Below are 15,315 nucleotides of genomic sequence, written 5' to 3' on the forward strand. Positions count from 1 at the left end.
TGTTTGGCAAGTGAAAGTGCAGACTGGAAGGAGGACAGCAAGCATATGAAATGATGAAGTCAGCATGGCCATGGGATGTCAGCCAAAGGCGTTCAACAGATTGGGCACAGGAACGTAAATAGTTGATTCTAGAGATCAGCCAAGGCTGGAGTTTGGTATGCCTTACAGAACAGAAAATGGGAGAAGCAAGAGTATCCACAGCAGAGGAGTATTATAGGAAGAGATAGCCTCATTGACAGACTTAGATAACATAGTGATTGAGAAAAGGGATGAAACACTGGTGGTGACAGTGCAAGAGTCAATAGCCTGAAGATTGTGAATGTATAGTTGGAGACTGGATGGAACTGTAAGTGTGAAAGTTATCAGATGATGGTCAGAGAGGGGAAGAACTGAGGTGCAAAAACTGGAGAGTGAACAGTTGGAAAAGAAGACAGCATCAAGACAGTGGCCATGCTGGTGTGTAGGGGTAGTGGAGCACAGATGAAGATTGAAGGAGGATGTTAAAGCAAGAAACTGAGAGGCATGAGTCAGAGGGATCATTAGCATGAAAGTTAAAATCCCCAAGAATGAGGGAAGGAGATGAGGGTTCGAGAAAGAAGGAAAGCCAGAGATCAAAGTCAGTGAAATAGAAAGAAAGGGACTTATTAGGGGGTCGATAAATAACTGCTTCTCAGAGAGGTAGAGGAGTGAATAGACAAATGGAGTAGACTTCGAAGGAAGAAAAGCAGTGACACTGAGGTGGAAGAAGAGGTTTAAATCTACAAGAGGGTGCGAGTAGTAGCCCTACACCACTTCCGCAGCCAACCAAACGAGGCATACGGAGATAAAAGGTGGTGGAGATGAAAACGGTAATGGAATTCAAACATGCATGGGATAAACACAAAGGAGTCCTGTTTAGAAGGAATGGATCTACGGAATCTTAGCGGACATTGGGTGGCAACACCGGTAATTGGGAAGCAAAATCAGTGCTGGGCAGACTTCTATGGTCTACACACTGATTGTAACTGAATAGATAGGGGTGGGCTGGAGTGTAAATTTTAAGGGTTTTTGACATTAGCTTCAGAACTTTTGTACAAGAACAGTGCTGAGCAGACTTCTACAGTCTGTGCCCTGAGAATGGCAAGGACAAATCAAACTCGGGTATACATATAAAGTATCACATACCATGTAAAATGAGTTTACCTTGTTGGGCAGACTGGATGGACTATTCAGGTCTTTATCTGCCGTCATTTACTATGCTACTATGTATGTTAGAAAAGGTTACCTCCATGACACAGGGCAGCAGCTGAAGCAGAGTCTTCAGGGCAAAGCCAAGTCCCAGTTAGTACATAAGTACATAAGTACATAAGTACATAAGTAGTGCCATACTGGGAAAGACCAAAGGTCCATCTAGCCCAGCATCCTGTCACCGACAGTGGCCAATCCAGGTCAAGGGCACCTGGCACGCTCCCCAAACGTAAAAACATTCCAGACAAGTTATACCTAAAAAGGCGGAATTTTTCCAAGTCCATTTAATAGCGGTCTATGGACTTGTCCTTTAGGAATCTATCTAACCGCTTTTTAAACTCCGTCAAGCTAACCGCCCGTACCACGTTCTCCGGCAATGAATTCCAGAGTCTAATTACACGTTGGGTGAAGAAAAATTTTCTCCGATTCGTTTTAAATTTACCACACTGTAGCTTCAACTCATGCCCTCTAGTCCTAGTATTTTTGGATAGCGTGAACAGTCGCTTCACATCCACCCGATCCATTCCACTCATTATTTTATACACTTCTATCATATCTCCCCTCAGCCGTCTCTTCTCCAAGCTGAAAAGCCCTAGCCTTCTCAGCCTCTCTTCATAGGAAAGTCGTCCCATCCCCACTATCATTTTCGTCGCCCTTCGCTGTACCTTTTCCAATTCTACTATATCTTTTTTGAGATACGGAGACCAGTACTGAACACAATACTCCAGGTGCGGTCGCACCATGGAGCGATACAACGGCATTATAACATCCGCACACCTGGACTCCATACCCTTCCTAATAACACCCAACATTCTATTCGCTTTCCTAGCCGCAGCAGCACACTGAGCAGAAGGTTTCAGCGTATCATCGACGACGACACCCAGATCCCTTTCTTGATCCGTAACTCCTAACGCGGAACCTTGCAAGACGTAGCTATAATTCGGGTTCCTCTTACCCACATGCATCACTTTGCACTTGTCAACATTGAACTTCATCTGCCACTTGCACGCCCATTCTCCCAGTCTCGCAAGGTCCTCCTGTAATCGTTCACATTCCTCCTGCGACTTGACGACCCTGAATAATTTTGTGTCATCGGCGAATTTAATTACCTCACTAGTTATTCCCATCTCTAGGTCATTTATAAATACATTAAAAGCAACGGACCCAGCACAGACCCCTGCGGGACCCCACTAACTACCCTCCTCCACTGAGAATACTGGCCACGCAATCCTACTCTCTGCTTCCTATCTTTCAACCAGTTCTTAATCCATAATAATACCCTACCTCCGATTCCATGACTCTGCAATTTCTTCAGGAGTCTTTCGTGCGGCACTTTGTCAAACGCCTTCTGAAAATCCAGATATACAATATCAACCGGCTCCCCATTGTCCACATGTTTGCTTACCCCCTCAAAAAAATGCATTAGATTGGTGAGGCAAGACTTCCCTTCACTAAATCCGTGCTGACTTTGTCTCATCAGTCCATGTTTTTGTATATGCTCTGCAATTTTATTCTTAATAATAGCCTCCACCATCTTGCCCGGCACCGACGTCAGACTCACCGGTCTATAATTTCCCGGATCTCCTCTGGAACCCTTCTTAAAAATCGGAGTAACATTGGCTACCCTCCAGTCTTCCGGTACTACACTCGATTTTAGGGACAGATTGCATATTTCTAACAGTAGCTCCGCAAGTTCATTTTTTAGTTCTATTAATACTCTGGGATGAATACCATCAGGTCCCGGTGATTTACTACTCTTCAGCTTGCTGAACTGACCCATTACATCCTCCAAGGTTACAGAGAATTTGTTTAGTTTCTCCGACTCCCCCGCTTCAAATATTCTTTCCGGCACCGGTGTCCCCCCCAAATCCTCCTCGGTGAAGACCGAAGCAAAGAATTCATTTAATTTCTCCGCTACGGCTTTGTCCTCCTTGATCGCCCCTTTAACACCATTTTCGTCCAGCGGCCCAACCGACTCTTTGGCCGGTTTCCTGCTTTTAATGTATCTAAAAAAATTTTTACTATGTATTTTTGCTTCCAACGCTAATTTCTTCTCAAAGTCCTTTTTTGCCCTCCTTATCTCCGCTTTGCATTTGGCTTGGCATTCCTTATGATCTATCCTGTTACTTTCAGTTGGTTCTCTTCTCCACTTTCTGAAGGATTGTTTTTTGGCTCTAATGATTTCCTTTATCTTACTGTTTAGCCACGCCGGCTGACGTTTAGTCTGTTTTCCCTTTTTTCTAATACGTGGAATATATTTGTCCTGAACCTCCAGGATGGTGTTTTTAAACAGCATCCACGCCTGATGCAAGTTTTTTACTCTGCGAGCTGCTCCTTTCAGTCTTTTTTTCACCATTTTTCTCATTTTGTCGTAATCACCTTTTCTATAGTTAAACGCTAGCGTACTTGATTTCCTAGTTTCACTTCCTTCAATGCCAATATCAAAACCGATCATATTATGATCACTGTTATCAAGCGGCCCTCGTATCGTTACCCCCTGCACTAGATCATGAGCACCACTAAGGACTAAGTCTAGTACTTTTCCTTCTCTTGTCGGCTCCTGAACTAGCTGTTCCATGAAGCTGTCCTTGATTTCATCAAGAAATCTTATGTCCCTTGCGTGTACAGATGTTACATTAACCCAGTCTATATGCGGGTAATTGAAATCCCCCATTATTATTGTGTTGCCCAGTTTGTTTGCGTCCCTGATTTCCTTTAACATTTCCGCATCCGTCTGTTCGTCCTGGCCAGGCAGACGGTAGTACACTCCTATCACTATCCTTTTCCCCTTTGCACATGGAATTTCAATCCACAGTGATTCCAAGGAGTGTTTTGTTTCCTGCAGAATTTTCAATCTATTTGATTCAAGGCTCTCGTTAATATACAATGCTACCCCTCCACCAATCCGATTCACCCTATCACTACGATATAATTTGTACCCCGGTATGACAGTGTCCCACTGGTTATCCTCCTTCCACCAGGTCTCAGAGATGCCTATTATATCTAATTTTTCATTTAGTGCAATATATTCCAACTCCCCCATCTTATTTCTTAGGCTCCTGGCATTCGCATATAGACATTTCAAACTATGTTTGTTGTTCCTAAGTACATCATGCTTAGTACTTGACAGTATTAATTGGCAATCTTTTGTCTGATTTTTATTGTTATTTAAAGATACCCGATCTACTACAATCTCTTTTGCAACCTCACTATCAGGATACTCTATCTTCCCTGTTATGGTGATATCTTTGAAAGATACCTTATCCCGAACCATGCTCTTTTGAGCGACTGTCAGCCTTCCTCCTCCTGCTCTCTGCAGTTAGTGCAAGTAGATGGAGAGTACGAGACCTAAAGAGGTCTTGGATGTAGGAAAGCTTGTTGGAGACAGAGCGGGCATTCCACAGGGCACATGAGAAAGGCAGAAAAGAAGGGGAGAGGAGAGGAACAGACATTAGATTGGAGACATTGTGGTGTGACCTGCATGAGTAGGGTGAGAGCTGATTTGGAGGACCAGAATTGGGACTGATATCCCCAGCAGAGAGCAGGAGGAGGAACAAGAGAGAAAGGAGAAGAGTAGGAGAGGCATGACGACAGCAACCAAGATGAGATGCACTAAGACAGAATGGAGATGTTTGAATAAATGGAAGAAAATGTTGAAGCTTGAGAGCTGAGAAGGAAGAAGACAAAAGGGATGGTGAGGTGATGAAAGCACATGGTGGGCAATGTAGACCTGAGTTATACAGTGGTTTCAGATGGAGATAGAGATTGGGAAGGGACAATAACAAGAAGAGAAATTATACTGGAGTTATTGGGAATAGCAGAAAGAAAATAAAACCTGTAGAGAGAAAATATTTTGGCGCACAGCACCTGGAGAAGTAGACCTGGGAGTCCATCCTGCTTATTTTCGAAAGAGATTGCCGGCCATCTTCCAAAACAAATCGGGAGATGGCAGGCCAAATCGGTATAATGGAAAGCCAATTTTGTCCAGCTCCAACTGCTTTCCGTCGCAGAGCCGGCCAAAGTTAAAGAGGGTGTTTCAGAAGGGTATGGGAGGCAGGACAGGGGCGTGGTTATGAGATGGCCGCCTTTGGCTGATAATGGAAAAAAGAGCATTTGGCCGGCTTCACTTGGTCCATTTATTTTCAGGACCAAGCCTCAAAAAAGTGCCCCAACTGACCAGATGACCACCGGAGGGAATCAGGGATCACCTCCCTTTACTCCCCCAGTGGTCACTAACCCCCTCCCACCCCCCAAAAAAATTTAAAAAACATTTTTTGCCAGCCTCTATGCCAGCCTTAAATGTCATACCCAGCTCCCTGACAGCAGTATGCAGGTCCCTGGAGCAGTTTTTTGTGGGTGCAGTGCACTTCAGGCAGGTGGATCCAGGCACATCCCCCCTACCTATTACACTTGTGGTGGTAAATGGGAGCCCTCCAACCCCCCCAAAACCCACTGTACCCACATGTAGATGCCCCCTTCACCCCTTAGGGCTATGGTAGTGGTGTAGAGTTGTGGGGAGTGGGTTTTGGGGGGGATTTGGGGGGCTCAGCAACAAAGGTAAGGGAGCTATGCACCAGGGAGCTATTTTTGAAATCCACTGCAGTGCCCCCTAGGGTGCCCGGTTGGTGTCCTGGCATGTGAGGGGGACCAGTGCACTACAAATGATGGCTCCTCTTACGACCAAATACCTTGGATTTGGCCGGGTTTGAGATCGCTGGCATTAGTTTCCATTATCGCCGGAAAACAATGCCGGCCATCTCTAAAGCCAGCCCAAATGCTGAGATTTGGCCAGCTCCAACTGTATTATCGAAAAGAAAGATAGCCGGCTATCTTTTTTCGATAATATGGTCAGGGCGCCGCTTTACGGCGCCAGCCAAATAGATGGCCATATAGATGGCCGGCGCCGTTCAATTATGCCCCTACATGTTAGCTGATTAATGCAACTTAGTAAACAGCACCCTTAGTGAATAGAATAGTATTTTATGCTGACACAAATAGTATTTTCACTCTAGTAAGCACCCATGAAATGTAGTGAATCAGCTCCTCCTAAATGTTTTGAAAATAGCTAGATTTCAGCCTTGTGTCTATCTGTCATTTTTGTGTGTCTAAAATTAGTATTTTCTAGAAAAAAAGACTCACAGGCTATGTGAGCTCTAGCAGCCACAAGCTTTATTCTCCTGCTGCAATGAGAAAGATGAAAAAAATATCACAGGCGATCACCGGTGCCCATTTCATTTTCTTTTTCAGTTTTTTTCTGATCTGATGCTTTGCCTTTTTGGTGAGGGGAAATCTTTTCCAGGAGATTAACTAGAATTTGTGAATTCAGGGATTTTGGGCTTTTAGGCAGTCTAATTAGATTAGTTGTCCTTGTCCCACACTTGGTGCACCTTGATGTTGAATGTAGTCGATTCACAGCTTGTTGAATTTCTTGGCGAGATAGAGTCTGGTAACCCAATGGGAAAGGAGCAGGTATAATGGTACCCCAGGGCTGCTTAGACATTCTGAAATAAAAATGACAAAGTTGAATTTGATTTTCATAAAACACTTGAAATGCCTATCAAGAGGGTGATATTCAAATAACTGCAATAATTGGTTGTTAGTACCCACTTATTGCTAGTTATCAGCTCATTACTCAATTAAACTGCACATAAGAATTGGGCGCACACCCAAATTTGAACACACAATTTTGGGTGCCATATATAGAATCTGGGGATTAGTGCATGAAAACATGCAAAATACTGGAAAACACTTTAATGTATTTTGCAGTAGCCTATTTTCTCATGCTAAAGCTGTGTTAAGGGCTTAACACCCTTTAGTAAAAGTGGCTTCTTTATAATTTGTAGTATTCGAGTGCTGCCACGATTTGGGTTTCTGCCAGGTACTTGTGACCTGGCTTGGCCACTGTTTGGAAAACAGGCTACTGGGCTAGACGGACCATTGGTCTGGCCTAGTATGGCTACTCTTATGTTCTATGTTCTTATGCTCTAATTTCTTTACCTCGATGTTTACTGAGGAGGATGTTTAGGCCATACCCACATTGCAAACCTTCTTTGATGGTTCTGATTTGGAGAAACTATAGCACATTACTGGAAGTCTAGAACAGGGGTGGGAAACCTTGGTTCTTGAGAGCTGCAGCCCAGTCAGGTTTTCAGGATTTCTGAATATGCATGAGGTCTATTCACCATACAATGGAGGCAGTGCAGTTCTACATTACAGAATGTGGGGGCTGTGCACCAAAGTTGCGCACCAGAATTTACACCAGATTTTAGTTGGCTTAAGTCCTTGCATCCAAAGTTGGCGCCGAAATATAAGCTAAGTGCTATTCTATAAAGAGTGCTGAGTCCGGAGCAAATTCTCTGTGCCTATTTTTTTTCCATTTATCAGGCACTAAGTGTACAATTCTGCATGCAAGTTTATAGAATTAGGGGGAATCTATAAAAATGCTTCCAAACAGAATTCAGTAATGTAACCATAAATGACTAGTATGTTAATCTGAGTTCCACAATCATGTACCTCACAGTCTGCAATGGCAGAGGCAGAACCTTTAGGGGAAATAGAACTTGATATACTGCCTTTCTATGGGTTTTGCAATCACATTCAAATCAGTTTACAAAGTATATACAGGTACCTAGGGAAATGTAGGGTTAAGAGACTTGCCCAGAGTCACAAGAAGCTGCAGTGGGAATTGAACCCAGTTTCCCAGGATCAAAGGCCACTGCACTAACAACAGGCTACTCCTCCACTCCTGCACTATTCACTGCTATATTGGATCTTTGAGTGTCTTTTTCAGAGTAATACCCAAGCGATCTCATCACAAATCCACTTTTTGGCAGGTCTTATGTGCTAATGACAATAGCACACAACCTACAATAAAAGAAAAAAGCCCTTAAAAAGTGCCGAGTTAAATCTAGACTTAGCAAGGGGAAAAATCCTGGGTTAAAATGCGCTAAGCCCAGATTTCAGCACATTTAAGTAAAAGGGCCCTTTGGTTTTCTGCTATTAACTTGTACTCCCTGAACATTCCTTTTACCATGTTGTTGTCCTGCAGTCTAATCAACTCTTTTCATAGGCTTTTTGCTTCAGATATACAGTACGATGCTGATTTTCCGAATGCTGATTAACCGGATGTCCAATTATCTGGATCAGCACCCTATGGAGTACATACGGGTGGGTCCAAGGAAACAGCAAGGCAAATGATCCGCAAACTCCAAGGTAGAAAACAACGAAGCAGATCAGTGGTAAATGGAAACAAGATTTATTAATAAAATAGCATATAGAGTATCCTTGCTGAGGATAGTCCGAATAATCGGAATCATACTGTACTTGAAAACATTTTTGGTATTGGTTCTTGCATCTATATAAAGGTTCTTTTAAAAGTCTCTCTTGATCTGTATTACTTTTTTACATTTAATTTGCTAGTGCTTGTACTTATCCTTATTTAACACAGGTCTCACTGACCAGCTCAGTTCTGACTGACCTGGGCCACAAAAAAATAGTAACAAAGTAGGTGGCAACAGATAAAGACCAGTATGGTCCATCCAGTCTGCCCAACAAGATAAACTCATCATATATGATATGAAAGGGAAATGGGACTTGATATACTGCCTTTCTGAGGTTTTTTTGCAACTACATTCAAAGCGGTTTACATATATTCAGGTACTTATTTTGTACCAGGGACAATAGGGTTAAGTGACTTGCCCAGAGTCAGAAGGAGTTGCAGCAGGGAATTGAACTCAGTTCCCAAGGATCAAAGTCCACTGCACTAATCACTAGGCTACTCCTCCACTATGAAGTGAGACATCAAATGTATATCTGATCTTGATTTATCCTTGCCTTTTTTAGGACATAGACCATAGAAGTCTGCCCAGCACTGATCTTGTTCTAAAATTTCTGAAGTTGTTGTCATAGCCCTTGAAAAGCTCCACTCCAGCCCATTCAAATCTATTCAGCCTCAATCAGGGCACAGACCACAGAGTCTACCCAACACCATCTTTCCTACCTAATTTCTCCAAGCTTCTTTGGATACAATCCTTCTAAACAGGATTCCTTTGTGTTTGTCCCATGTCTTTTTGAATTCCGTTACGGTTTTCATCTCTACCACCTCCCGCGGGAGGGCAATCCAGGTATCCATCAACCTCTCAATGAAAAAATACTTCCTGACATTATTCCTGAGTCGACCCCTCTCAACTTCAAATCATGACCTCTAGTTCTACCAACTTCCCGTCTCTGGAAAAGGTTTGTTTGCGGATTAATACCTTTCAAATATTTGAATGTCTGTATCATATCATCCCTGTTTCTCCTTTCCTCCAGGGTATACATGTTTAGGTCACAAGTTTCTCCATGTATGTCTTGCAACGTAAACCCCCTATCATTTTCGTCACTTTTCTCTGAACCACTTCAAGTCTTTTTACATCCTTAGCACGATGTAAACTGAACAACACAACGCCAAGTGGGGCCTTACCAATGACTTGTATTGGGGCATCAACACCTCCTTTCTTCTGCTGGTTATACCCCTCTCTATGCAGCTTAGCATTCTTCTGGCTGCGGCCGCTGCCTTGTTGCTCTGTTTCATCACTTTGAGATCTTCAGACACCATCAAGGTCCCTCTCCTGAGCCGAGGTTACCAATCTCTCCCCTCCTATCCGGTACATCTCATTTGTAATTCTTCATCCCAAGTGCATCACTCTGCACTTCTTGGCATTAAATTTCAACTACCAGCCCCTCAACCATTCTTCTAGCATTTGGAGATTCCTTCTCATGGTTTCTACACCATCCAGGATATCCGCTCTATCCATATAGCTATCTTCGTGTCATCCACAAAAATGCAAACTTTTCTTTCTAACCCTTCAGCAATGTCTTGCACAAATGTATTAAACAGCATTTGCCCCAGCACCAACCCCGGAGGCACTCCACTACTCACCTTCCCCATTTGGCCCTCTCAGCTTATTCATGAGTCTTCTGTGAGGGACCGTATCAAAGGCTTTGCTGAAATCCAAGTAGATTTGTGAGGCTTACTGGCCTTTAGTTTCCTAATTCTTCCTTGTCTCTGCTTTTGTGAAGAGGAACCACATCAACTTGGCTCCAATCCCTCAGAACCTCTCCCGTCTCTAAGGAACTATTAAATAAATCCTTAAGAGGTCCCGCCAGGACTTCTCTGAGCTCTCTGAGTATCCTGGGATGTATCCCATCCAGCCCCATAGCTTTGTCCACTTTCAGATTCTCAAGCTGTTTATAAATGCTTTCTTCCATGAAAGGCACAATATCCACTCCATTCCCAGATATTCCCTCAGCAGCCGACCGCGGTCCTTCCCCAGGATTTTCTTCATAAGTACATAAGTAATGCCATACTGGGAAAAGACCAAGGGTCCATCGAGCCCAGCATCCTGTCCACGACAGCGGCCAATCCAGGCCAAGGGCACCTGGCAAGCTTCCCAAATGTACAAACATTCTATACATGTTATTCCTGGAATTTTGGATTTTTCCAAGTCCGTTTAGTAGCGGTTTATGGACTTGTCCTTTAGGAAACCGTCCTACCCCTTTTTAAACTCTGCTAAGCTAACCGCCTTCACCACTTTCTCCGGCAACGAATTCCAGAGTTTAATTACACGTTGGGTGAAGGAAAATTTTCTCCGATTTGTTTTAAATTTACTACACTGTAGTTTCATCGCATGCCCCCTAGTCCTTGAACACTGAAGAAAAGTAATTGTTTAGCATGTTCGCTTTATCCTCATCACTCTCGACATAGCTATTCTACTACTACTACTTATCATTTCTATAGCGCTACAAGGCATACGCAGCGCTGCACACCACACAAAAAGACAGTCCTTGCTCAAAGAGCTTACAATCTAGATAAGACAGGCAGACAGACAGAACAATTAAGGGTAAGGGAATAAAGAGGTGAGGATAAAAGGACAGGGCAAGTGAGCAGTGAATGCTCAGTATCTTTCAGTCTTACAATTCCATTCCTATTTTCCTCCTTTCCCCAATATGCCTAAAAAAGATCTTGTCACCTCTCTTTACATCCTTAGCCATGTTTTCTTCTGCCTGTGCTTTTGCTAGCCGTATTTTCCTCTTCACTTCTTTTTAAGCTTAATCTTGTAATCTTTTCTGTGATCCTCTCTTTGTGTTATTCTGTATTTCTTGAATGAAGCTTCTTTTGCCCTAATTTTTTCAGCCACTTGTTTGGAGAACTATATAAGCTTCCTGTTTCTCTTGTTTTTGTTTACTTTAATTGCGATTTTTAGGTTGGACCACTGCACTTCCACTTCTCCAATTCCTACCCATGCCATCAGCTCCTTCTTCAAGTATTCCCCCATTTTACCAAAATCAGTACATTTGAAATCCAGTACTTTGAGTTTTGTGCATCCTCACTCCACTCTTGCTTTTACATCAAACCATATTGTGTGATGATAACTATTACCTAGGTAGGCACCCTTACAGGTATTGGAAACACTTCCTCCATTTGTGAGTACTTGACCCTTCCCTTGTGGGTTCTGTCACCAGTTGTCTGAGCAAGGCACTTTGACAGGCATCCACGATCTCTCTACTTCTTTCCGATTCTGCCAACGGGACATTCCAATTCACCTCCCCTTTCATACCAAGCTTATGAATATGTTCTATCAGGTCCTTGCCCATCTTCTCCATTTGTGCCGGAGATCTGTAGATAACACCCGTGTCGATACAATATTGAAAATTTTGAAAAGTTGGCTCCTATGCTGGCAACTGCTTTTAGCTCCTTTTTTCCTAATTTCTTCAATTTATCATAGTATCTTTTCTGAAAATTAAGTACTACAGCAGTAGTTTTAAAGTGTCTTCCCTCCTGTGATGACAAATCTGATCACATTGTGATCACTTTTATTTAGGCAGATCTGAAAATTTTGCTGACTGTTCTGTGTTCACTGATGAAAGGCCCCCGGGGGGTAGGACCGAAGAAAACAAATGCAAAAGGGGATGGATGTATGATAGACCAAGACCCATTCTCAGAGGACAGTGTTTGTGAGAAGCTAGCTAAACTATAAGTAGACAAAGTGTTGGGGCCTGATGGGATACATCTGAGGGTGCTAAAGGAACTTGGAGAAGTTCTGGAGGCTCCGCTGACTGACCTCTTCAATGCTTCCTTAGAGTCTGATGTGGTCCCGGAGGACTGGAGAAGGGCGGATGTGGTCCCTTTGCATGAGAGTGGAAGGAGGCAGTTGGGAATTACAGACCTGTCATTCTGACCTTGGTGGTGAGTAAACTAATGGAAGCTTTATGGAGCAGCTGGTGCAGGAGCCGACGAGAGAAGGAAAAATTCTAGACTTGGTCCTTAGTGGAGCGCATGATCTGGTGAGGGACGTTATGGTACTGGGGCCGCTTGATAACAGTGATCATAATATGATCAGTTTTGATATCAACCTTGAAGTAACTATACACAGGAAGTCAAATACGTTAGCGTTTAACTTTAAAAAAGGAGACTATGATAAAATGAGAAGAACGGTTAAAAAAAACTTAGGGGGGCAACTGAGAGGGTAAAAACTGTACAACAGGCATGGATGCTGTTCAAAAATACCATCCTGGAGGTCCAGGCCAAACATATTTCGCGAATTAGAAAAGAAAGGCGGAAGTCCAAAAGACAGCCGGCGTGGTTGAAAAGTGAGGTGAAGGAAGCTATTAGGGCCAAAAGAAACGCCTTCAGAAAATGGAAGAAGGAACCGTCTGAAAATAACAAGAAACAGAATAAGGAGTGTCAAAGCAAATGCAAGGCGCAGATAAAGAAGGGATTATGAAAAAAAGATAGCATTAGATGCAAAAAAACATTCCAAAAATTTTTTTTCGGTATATTAAAAGCAGGAAGCCGGCAAAAGAATCAGTTGGGCCGCTGGATGACAGAGGGGTAAAAGGGGCGATCAAGGAAGATAAAGACGTAGCGGAGAGATTGAATGAATTCTTTGCTTCGGTCTTCATCGAGAAAGATTTGGGTGGGATAGTGGTGTCGGAAATTTCAAGAGGACGAGTCGGAGAAACGTACTGACTTCATGATAAACCTGGAGGGCGTAATTGGGCAGTTCAGCAAACTGAAGAGTAGCAAATCTCCTGGACCGGATGGCATTCATCCTAGAGTACTGATAGAACTGAAAAATGAGCTTGCGGAGCTACTGATAGTGATATGCAATTTATCCTTAAAATCGAGCGTGGTACCGGAAGATTGGAGGGTGGCCAATGTAACGCCGATTTTTAAAAAAGGTTCCAGGGGTAATCCCGGAAATTATAGACCGGTGAGTCTGACATCGGTGCGGGGGAAAATGGTAGAGGCTATTATCAAAAACAAAATTACAGAGCACATCCAAGGACATGGATTACTTAGACCAAGTCAGCACGGCTTTTGTGTGAGGAAATCTTGCCTGACCAATTTACTTCAATTCTTTGAAGGAGTAAACAAACATGTGGACAAAGGGGAGCCAGTTGATATCGTGTATCTGGATTTTCAAAAGGCATTTGACAAGGTACCTCATGAAAGGCTACAGAGGAAATCGAAGGGTCATGGGATAGGAGGAAATGTCCTATTGTGGATTAAAAACTGGTTGAAGGATAGGAAACAGAGAGTGGGGTTAAATGGGCAGTATTCACAATGGAGAAGGGTAGTTAGTGGGGTTCCTCAGGGGTCTGTGCTAGGACCGCTGCTTTTTAATATATTTATAAATGATTTAGAGATGGGAGTAACTAGCGAGGTAATTAAATTTGCTGATGACACAGGAAAGTCGTTAACTCGCGACAGGATTGTGAAAAATTACAGAAGGACCTTACGAGACTGGGAGACTGGGCGGCTAGATGGCAGATGACGTTTAATGTGAGCAAGTGCAAGGTGATGCATGTGGGAAAAAAGAACCCAAATTATAGCTACATCATGCAAGGTTCCACGTTAGGAGTTACGGACCAAGAAAGGGATCTGGGTGTTGTCTATAATACACTGAAACCTTCTGCTCAGTGTGCTGCTGCGGCTAGGAAAGCGAATAGAATGTTGGGTATTATTAGGAAAGGTATGGAAAACAGGTGTGAGGATGTTATAATGCCGTTGTATCACTCCATGGTGCAACCGCACCTTGAGTATTGTGTTCAATTCTGGTCGCCGCATCTCAAGAAGGATATAGTAGAATTGGAAAAGGTGCAGCGAAGGGTGACTAAAATGATAGCGGGGATGGGACGACTTTCCTATGAAGAAAGACTAAGGAGGCTAGGGCTTTTCAGCTTGGAGAAGAGACGGCTGAGGGGAGACATGATAGAAATATATAAAATAATGAGTGGAGTGGAACAGGTGGATGTGAAGCGTCTGATCACGCTTTCCAAAAATACTAGGACTAAGGGGCATGCGATGAAACTACAGTGTAATAAATTTAAAACAAATCGGAGAAAATATTTCTTCACCCACCGCGTAATTAAACTCTGGAATTCGTTGCCGGAGAACGTGGTGAAGGCGGTTAGCTTAGCAGAGTTTAAAAAGGGGTTAGACGGTTTCCTAAAAAACAACTTCATTAACCCACTACTAAATGGTCTTGGGAAAAATCCACAATTCCAGGAATAACATGTATAGAATGTTTGTACATTTGGGAAGCTTGCCAGGTGCCCTTGGCCTGGATTGGCCGCTGTCGTGGACAGGATGCTGGGCTCGATGGACCCTTGGTCATTTCCCAGTGTGGCATTACTTATGTACTTATGTATAACAGTTCTAAAACAGAGAGCAGCATGGCTTCACTAGAGGCAGGTCGTGTCAGACGAATCTGACTGATTTTTCGACAGGGTGACCAAACAGGTGGACATGGGAGGGGCTCTGGATGTGGTGTATTTGGATTTCAGCAAGGCCTTTGACACGGGTCTGAACTGGCGACTCATAAATAAACTGAGTTCCCTCAGTATGGGACCTAGAGTAACTGACAGGGTTAAAAATTGTTTGAACTGAAGGAGACAGAGGGTAGTGGTAAATGGAGCTTGCTCTGAAGATAAGGATGTTATCAGTGGAGTACCGCAGGGATCAGTCCTAGGGTTAGCTGTTTTTAACATCTTTGTGAGCGATATTGCGGAAGGGCTGTCTGGTAAGGTTTGTCTCTTTGCGGA

This window comes from Microcaecilia unicolor, chromosome 1 (assembly GCF_901765095.1).
Source record: "Microcaecilia unicolor chromosome 1, aMicUni1.1, whole genome shotgun sequence".
In the NCBI taxonomy this organism is placed as follows: Eukaryota; Metazoa; Chordata; class Amphibia; order Gymnophiona; family Siphonopidae; genus Microcaecilia; species Microcaecilia unicolor.